Below are 8,319 nucleotides of genomic sequence, written 5' to 3'. Positions count from 1 at the left end.
TATATAAACTTAACAAAACTATTTAAAATCCAAATTAACATAATCACGTAACAAAGTTAATTAATAAAACTACTTTTAACAAAATTACCACAATGAAGTTAACAAGAAAAGAAAAGAAAGAAAATAATAATAATAATAATAATAATAATAATAATAATAATAATAATAATAATAATAATAATAATAATAATAATAATAATAATAATAATAATAATAATTACCTAACAAGTGTAAAACTGTTATCCACTTTTTTTTTAAAATTTTCTTTATATTTTTTTTTTTCACGTTTTCTCTAAGTTGTTTCTAACTTTGTATGTGCATGAAAACTTTTAGTGTGCATGCACCTATCTATTTTAATCCCTTTTTAATTATACTATAAAATTTTCATAATCCATTAAAAAATAAAAAATAAACAATGACAAAATAATATATTGGCATTTTTTTTTTAAAAAAACGAAAAACGTTATATTTTTTATCATCCAAGAACTTTAATATTTATAATTAACAAAATGAATCACGAAGAACAGTAAGCAAACAAGTCACAACATAATAATTGACAATCACTTATAAACCAACTAAGATTACATTTTATCTTTGATTCAATACAATAAATAAATTACAAATAAAAACATAAAACAATAAAAAAAAAGAACTTTACATGAATATTAAACTTTACATCTTAAATTACGGAATTCTTAAAATAACTTTAATCATTATTTGATTCATAAGAAAACATACAAAATAAATAGAAAAGATCTCAAGTAGAACCTGTGAGATAAGTTAACTTAAGATGAAAATGAAAATGTCGTCACCAAAAAATTCGAACGGAGACCCAAACTCAAAGAACTGCCCATTTCTTTTTCCTTTTTCTGTTTTTCTCACTATTTCTTGTTTTCGGGCCTTTTTTTTTTAAGTGTTTTTCTTTTCCATTTTTTTTTGGTCTTGGTTTTGGTTTTGATTTATCTCAAGTTTTTTGTTTTTTTTTTCCGTGAGATTTTTTTTTCCCTTTTGTTCCTTGTTTCTAACTCTTCTTTTTTTGTTTTTCCTCTCACAATTTTCTTGTTTTTCTTTTTGTTTTCTTTCTCTCAAGTTGTTGCTTCTATCTGTGTCTTGCCCCTTTTTTTTTCGTGTGTGTATTCAATATATAGGGTGTAGGGGGTTGGAAAGTTGAGGGAATTTGAGAGAAATTAGGAGGTGGTTAGGGTAGTTTTATAGGATAAGATTTGTCTTTTTTAATAAATAATAAAAATAAAAAAATATTAATTTTTATATTTTAAGAAAATACTATAATTTAAAATAACTATAATTAAGGTAATACTAAAACTAGTAATCTATTTATTTAAAAATAATGAAATATATTTTTGAATTTCTTTTTTTGTATTATTTTTAAAATAAAAATAAAATTTTTTTTAATATGTAACTTTATTTATTTATCTATTTATTTATTTATTTATTTATTTTTAACTAAAAATTTATTAAAAATAAAATAAGAATTAAAATAATATCAAAGCAAACAAAATATTTAGTGCCGATAAATAGGTTAAAACTCGGGGAGGATCAAAAATCACGTGTCGACACTTTTATCTTTTGTGAATTCATTGTATCTTGTTGGTTCAAGTCCGTAAACAAATTTTCTTTGAGTCAATTCAAACGAAAATCTATTCCGGGCAAGAGTAGACTCGACCCTCAATCAGTCGCGAAGTACAAGCCGACTTTCAACACTTGTGAAACTAAGTGTCAGGTAAAAATTGAGAGTGAGAGTGTGGTGAGGCATTTTTGAGCTAACAAGTTTGTTGTTTTGTTGTTCGTTGTTGTCATTTCTTTTAGGTACCATGGCTGCCACCAATCTCGATGTCACGTTTGACCGCATCACTGACAATATTGAAGACATGAAAGGGTACGTTGAAAGGCTACGCCAATTGGTATCCACATTTATCCCAACAAATCCAAAACCTAAGGTCCAAACACCTTGCGGTGAGAGCTTCCCGAAGGAAGTTGCTGCCCAAACTTGTGAAGGACTTTCTCACCGAGGTAAAGATAAACATACTCATGAACGTCAAGAAAAAATAGCTAACTCTTATACTTTGGTACATGTGAATGATGAACATGTAACTAATAAACCGTTGAGTGTGAGTAGTATCTTAACTACGAATGAGTATATTGATTCCTTACCACTTGTGGATGATGTACATGTTGTGCTAGTGGATACTCTAGTTGATCCTATAGATGATCGAATCGACTCTTCTAGTATGATCGATTTGTGTCCACCTAGTGTTGAAGCTATTGTGTTGAATGAAAGTACATCGTCATGTGAAAATTGTGTTGATCAACTTGTGTGTAAAACTTTTCCACCACTTGAGAATATGTGTGATGTGATTAATGAATCTCAAGTGAGTGAAGAATTTGAAGATGTTGGTCAAGGACAAAGGAGAGAACCCGTGACCCTATGTTGTTGTAAAGATTCTAATGTTTGCTTGGCTCATAGGGTTAATCATATGCTTGACATATCTTTGAAAAATGATTTTGCTTGTACTCTTTTGCATGACACCCCACCCGTTCTTGACAAATATGGCGACTTGAATTGTGATCCCTTTGATGTTAATGGTAGTTTGTATCTACTCGAGGACCGTAGGGCAAATGTATCATTGTCTCTTTGGGTTGTTGCTCATATCCATGCATCCATGTTTGACACACTTGTATTTAAGTTATGTGAACCACAATTTAGGGATGCCAAGTTGTATTCTTGTTTGTGGAAGGGTCCAAGGATATTAAAGACTTCTTGTCACCTTCATGGGGTTGGACAAGTTGAAGTATCTTGTGGGACTCTTGGGAGCGTGCTTCACATCATTTGTATAGGGAAGCCGAGTTCTTAGGTAAACTACTTACCTTGGATTGGATTGTTGTATGGTAGTTTCCCTATTCTCCCTATTGGTATGACTCCCTTGATGGAATGCCTTCCCTCGGTAAGTGGTTGGAAAGAGAGAGGTCCTACATGCTTGCAATGTCCCGTTCTCTCGTTGTGTGTTCCTACTTGTGAATACATCTTAGATGAGAATTATGTCTTTGGTGCCTTTTTTCAATACCTATATGCATATGCTGATATTCATGATGTTGCTGGATATACATCGTATGAGAGGCGTAATCTCGGTTTTTGTCCCTTAATTCTTGATATTCATCCGAGTCCTTTCATTTATGATGTTGTACAAAAGCTTTTAATAATTAACACAAAGGATCCTTGGTTATACTTCAAGTGTATACCACTATGGCATGATAGTGCTAATTTTTTATTTTGCTAACCCTAACCCTCATGCCATGAGGATGTGTACTTGTTTGTTTCCTCTTTGATTTTGTAAGGTACGGATTCGAGGTCGAATCCTTTTCAAGAAGGAGAGGATGATACGAGTACGATCACATAGATGGACTTATGAGGGCGTACGTTAGACCCGAGGCTTGGTGTGTCCAATGAAGTGCAAAGGAGCACCTAAATGGACACCAAAACAGTCCACTACATACACTAAATGGGCCAAATCAGTCCACTACATATACTAGAGGGGTGCCCCTTCACTAAGGGGCTTTTTGGTCATTTTACCTATTATTTGTAATACACTATAAATAGAATAATGTAGGGTTTCATTAGGGAGATTTTGATGAATATTATGAGTTTATAACACTTGAAACATTTCCTCTCTAAGGAGAGAAGACCACCAACCCGAAATTGTAACTAGGGAAATCAACTTGAGTGTGGAATCGCTCGTGTTGGATTCAAGCTTGGAAACGTTGGATGCTTGGGAGATCGGGGTCACTCTCATGCCAACGTAAGAGTTAGGTATTTGATGTGTGTGATGTTAAAGGTCCAAGAGTGGAATAGGCTTTTGGGTTGTTAATATTATATCTTTAATTTGTCTAAGTATCTATCTTTTTGTTTCTTTGTAATCGTGTAGTAGGGTTGATGTTGTAACTGTGTGTTTGTGTTGTTAATGTGGAATCCAAAATTAGTCTATTGTTCATCTTTTTCTTGTTGTGTTTCTACTGTTTTGGTGGTATTACGCCATTGTGCCTTGTTTTCTTCTTGTTGGTAGTGAATCCGAGAGGGATCACTAATAGAGGTCCTCAGTTTCTTGGCTAGTGGACTGATTTTGGTGTTTGTTTCATGTTTCTCTTGTCTTTCGTGTATCACCCATGCCATCAACAATCTCATGGAGCTCTTGTCTCTCAAAGAAGAGCTCAACTTGGCCATAGACCATAACTGGATACCTTTGGATATCTGCATTGACTCTCTGCAGGTCATTAACATGCTTTATCATGGAAACTTGTTATATAACTCAATTGTTTTTTAATGCAGAATGTCACACCCCTTTTTTTCGTGCTCCAAAAAATATTTATGTTTTTAGGTTCGAAAGTGTTTTAATTATTAAAGTGACAAAAGATGAAAACTTGTTTCGAAAAAAGGATTATTTTTTAACAATCAAAATTCAGAGTCGCCACTCGGCATAAATCGGGTGTGCCGAGTCACCCATGGATATCCTTTTTCAAAATGGTTTTGACTCTTTAATACTGGTTTGCGAACAGAGATTCCGGCTAAGGAATTCTGTTAACCAAGGGGAAGGTGTTAGGCACCCCTCGATCCCATGGTTCGACCACGGTCGCTTAGCAGAGCGTATCAGCTAAATTGACATTACGAATGCATAAACCACACAAAGCACACAAGAATAATCACTCAAGCAAACAAAAACAAAATAATCCAAAATATAATGTCCAGTCCAATTATTACAACGCGAAATAATAGATACTGAAAGTAAACCTACGCTAGTCCTAAACTAAGCTCTAATGCTTTACCTGATGCCATGGGACTTCATCACGATCGTTTTCCGCCAACATGATACGTTGGGGCATTCCCCGGTGAATAAGTACAGAAGACCTCAGGGCATTCCCCGGCTAAATGAATACATTTGAATCGAATGCGATAAAGTAGAAAACATTCAACACCCACTCCACACTCAACATCCAACGAAACACTTATTTCTAAATTTTGCCTACCCGAACCTACATTTACCTATCTATCTCAACAAAATTCATACTTATTAAACCGCTAATAATGAATTAAAACAAATACGTATTCACTTCTATCAATTTTAATTCCACCCCAAACAATCAATTTTAATTCTCGAAACGAGATATCACTTCATCACATAATCCATAATCAATCCACAATCAAGGGAATCAAATACTAAACCAGAACAACAACAACCACATCATCACAAATCAACCAACACACAATATTAGAATCAATGCATCGGGAACCATCAACGATAAAATAAAAAAAAAGGTAAAGAGTAGAATTAGACCTCGATGACGACTTTATTCCAAATATCAGTCAATCAAAAGACGGAATCCGCGCACCGAAGAAACTCAATTCGAACCTCGACTACGAACTTTCCAAATCAGTTAAGAGATAGCCTAGAAATACGATAAACCAAATCCCGACCCGAGCAAAATAGATCAATAGCCGGAGCTCCGGCTAGCTCCGATGATGGCGAAATGAACGGATTCCAGGATCTAGCATTTTTCAGTGCAATTTCTCCTAAAATCGAGGAAGATTCTCTCCTGTCAGCGTACCAACTTCAACACGAAATCTGAACAGCGACCAACAACCAAGCAGTAACAGGCAAAGCTCAGGGATGTTTTTCGGTTGATCTCCGACGGTGGTTCTGCCGCAGTATCGCTGAAAATCTACCCAAACCACCCCCGTTTTCTTTTTTTCGCATCATTTTTCATTCTTTTCTGACCATCTCTCCCTCTCTCGCAACTTTCTGTCACTCTCTCTCAGCTTTCTATCACTCTCTCGTAGATCTCTGTACTCTCTCGCAATTCTCTATCACTCTCTCGAGAATGGGATCCGTATGGTGTATGTATGTGCCGATCAGTATGTTGTGAAGATCAGAAAAGGGAAAAGATGAAGATGGTCCCCAAGATTCCCTCTTTTTCGTGTGTATGAAAGGTGTATATATTCCAAATCCTTGATTTTATTTGGTGAGAGGAGTGACGTGTGTTTGGTAAGGATGAGTGATCATGGAGAGTGGTTTTTGTGAGAGAATCGTGAGGAAGAAAGAAGAAGAGAATGGAATGCTGCTTTTCTTTTTTTTTTTATTAATGGCCCCCTTTTTTATGGTCCCTTTGTGTGTGTGTATATAGGCTGTGAGGTGAGGGTGGGGTAGTGAGGTAGGGTAAGTGGGGCCATGTGGGGTAGGGGGTAGGGTGTGATGCGGTTTTTGATTGGATGGGTTGTTAGGATAGGGTAGTTAGGTGTTGTTTTTTAATTGGAGGAATAAGGGTTAGATGTCTATTTTTGTTTGGATAGGTTGCTAGGATAAGACAAAATTAGTTAGGGGATTGTTATTTTTGTCATTTTGTGGAGGGATTATCACACGACCGAGGGTACATGATAGGATAACATAAAATGGGTAAAAGTGAATAAAAATGAACTTTAAGAGGATGAAATCACGTGTCTACATCATGCTCCCTTTGGATGTAAACACATGGTGTTTTCATACAAAGCAGTAGACAACGAGGTGAAATTTTGTCCTGACCTTTATTTAAAGCACGGAGCAAGAGGAAGGAGGAAAACCAGGTCTTGACTTAGGACATCCTACCCGCCCAAGTTATGAGGGGATTAAGTGACAAGTATCTACAAGGATTGGAAGGAGATGGACTATACCGAGTTGGAGAGTCGAGTGAGGTTCCATCGAGGTTCCGGTTTGTGGCTCTGTTATTACATCCAAAAATGAAAATTAAAAGTTAAAACATAAATTAAATTACAAAAATCCTATCTATACAGCTTCTGTTGGCTCTTGACTCGACTTTTATAACCCTATTCTTCAGGCGGGCTCCTGACTTGCAATTTCTTTCAACTTGTTGCTTGGCTTTCAATTACTTCGCTTTGTTGCATGACTTTTCATTTCTTTAATCCGTTCTCCAGGAGGGCCTCTGACTTGCTATTTCATAACCCTTTTCTTCAGGCGGGCTCCTGAAACCCAAAATTAAAACTAGAACGAAAATTATCTCAAAAATTATAGTAAAGTAGTATTTTATTTTTTGAAAGCGTTGTCCTATTTTCCAGGAGGGTCCTGAACAGAAAGTAACGTCCCATTTTTCAGGAGGGTCCTAAACAGAAAGTAAAATCCCATTTTTCAGGAGGGTCCTGAACAGAAAGTAGAATCCCATTTTTCAGGAGGGTCCTAAACAGAAAGTAAAATCCCATTTTTCAGGAGGGTCCTGAACATAAAGTAAAATCCCATTTTTCAGGAGGGTCCTGAACATAAAGTAGATTCCCATTTTTCAGGAGGGTCCTGAACAGAAAGTAAAATCCCATTTTTCAGGAGGGTCCTGAACATAAAGTAAAATCCCATTTTTCAGGAGGGTCCTGAACAGAAAGTAAAATCCCATTTTTCAGGAGGGTCCTGAACATAAAGTAGATTCTCATTTTTCAGGAGGGTCCTGAACATAAAGTAAAATCCCATTTTTTAGGAGGGTCCTGAACAAAAAGTAAAATCCCATTTTTCAGGAGGGTCCTGAACATAAAGTAGATTCTCATTTTTTAGGAGGGTCCAACAGCCTGTCGGTTGATAGACTTCCTTTGTTTCGTGATGAATTACGATCATATTTTTTCCTGTGTTTTTCCTTGGCTTTTCATCGTATAATTGGAAAGACTGGTAGTAAATTTTGAAATCCTTTCTCGCTTGTTTTGACACAGACTTGACTAAAAATATAAAGAAATGATGGTGACTTTTATTTTGATAAATGACATAAGAGACAAAAGCATGAATATGTAAATGAAAGAAAAAGGCAATGTCCCATATTCAAAAAGAAAACTTATCTGAATACGACAACCAACTCCAATGAGTACGACATGTATTTTGGATTGAGCTGCCTGATCTTCCTATCTAGACTCCCCATTTGTTGTTGAGTTAGTGCCTTTTGCCGCTGAGCCGCTTCTTCAAATCCATTGGACTCATACATCACATTCAATTGACGACATCTTAAAATACTTTTGCCAACAAATCTCTTTCTTTTCACTTTTCACTTTTCTCTTGAACTCTCCATCGCCTTACGGTGCCCGTGAGAGTTTTCACCAATAAGACTCTCTCATTTTTATTTCTCTCCACTCACCATCGCCTTATGGTGTCTGCAAAGGTTTTCACCAATAAGACTCTCTCATTTTCATTTTCTCTCAACTCACCATCGTCTTATGATGCCCGCGGGGGTTTTCACCAATAAGACTCTCTCATTTTTGTATTTCTTTCCTGATTTCTTATGCTGAGG

Source organism: Capsicum annuum, chromosome 2 (genome assembly GCF_002878395.1).
Source record: "Capsicum annuum cultivar UCD-10X-F1 chromosome 2, UCD10Xv1.1, whole genome shotgun sequence".
In the NCBI taxonomy this organism is placed as follows: Eukaryota; Viridiplantae; Streptophyta; class Magnoliopsida; order Solanales; family Solanaceae; genus Capsicum; species Capsicum annuum.
This window is presented reverse-complemented; position numbering follows the sequence as displayed.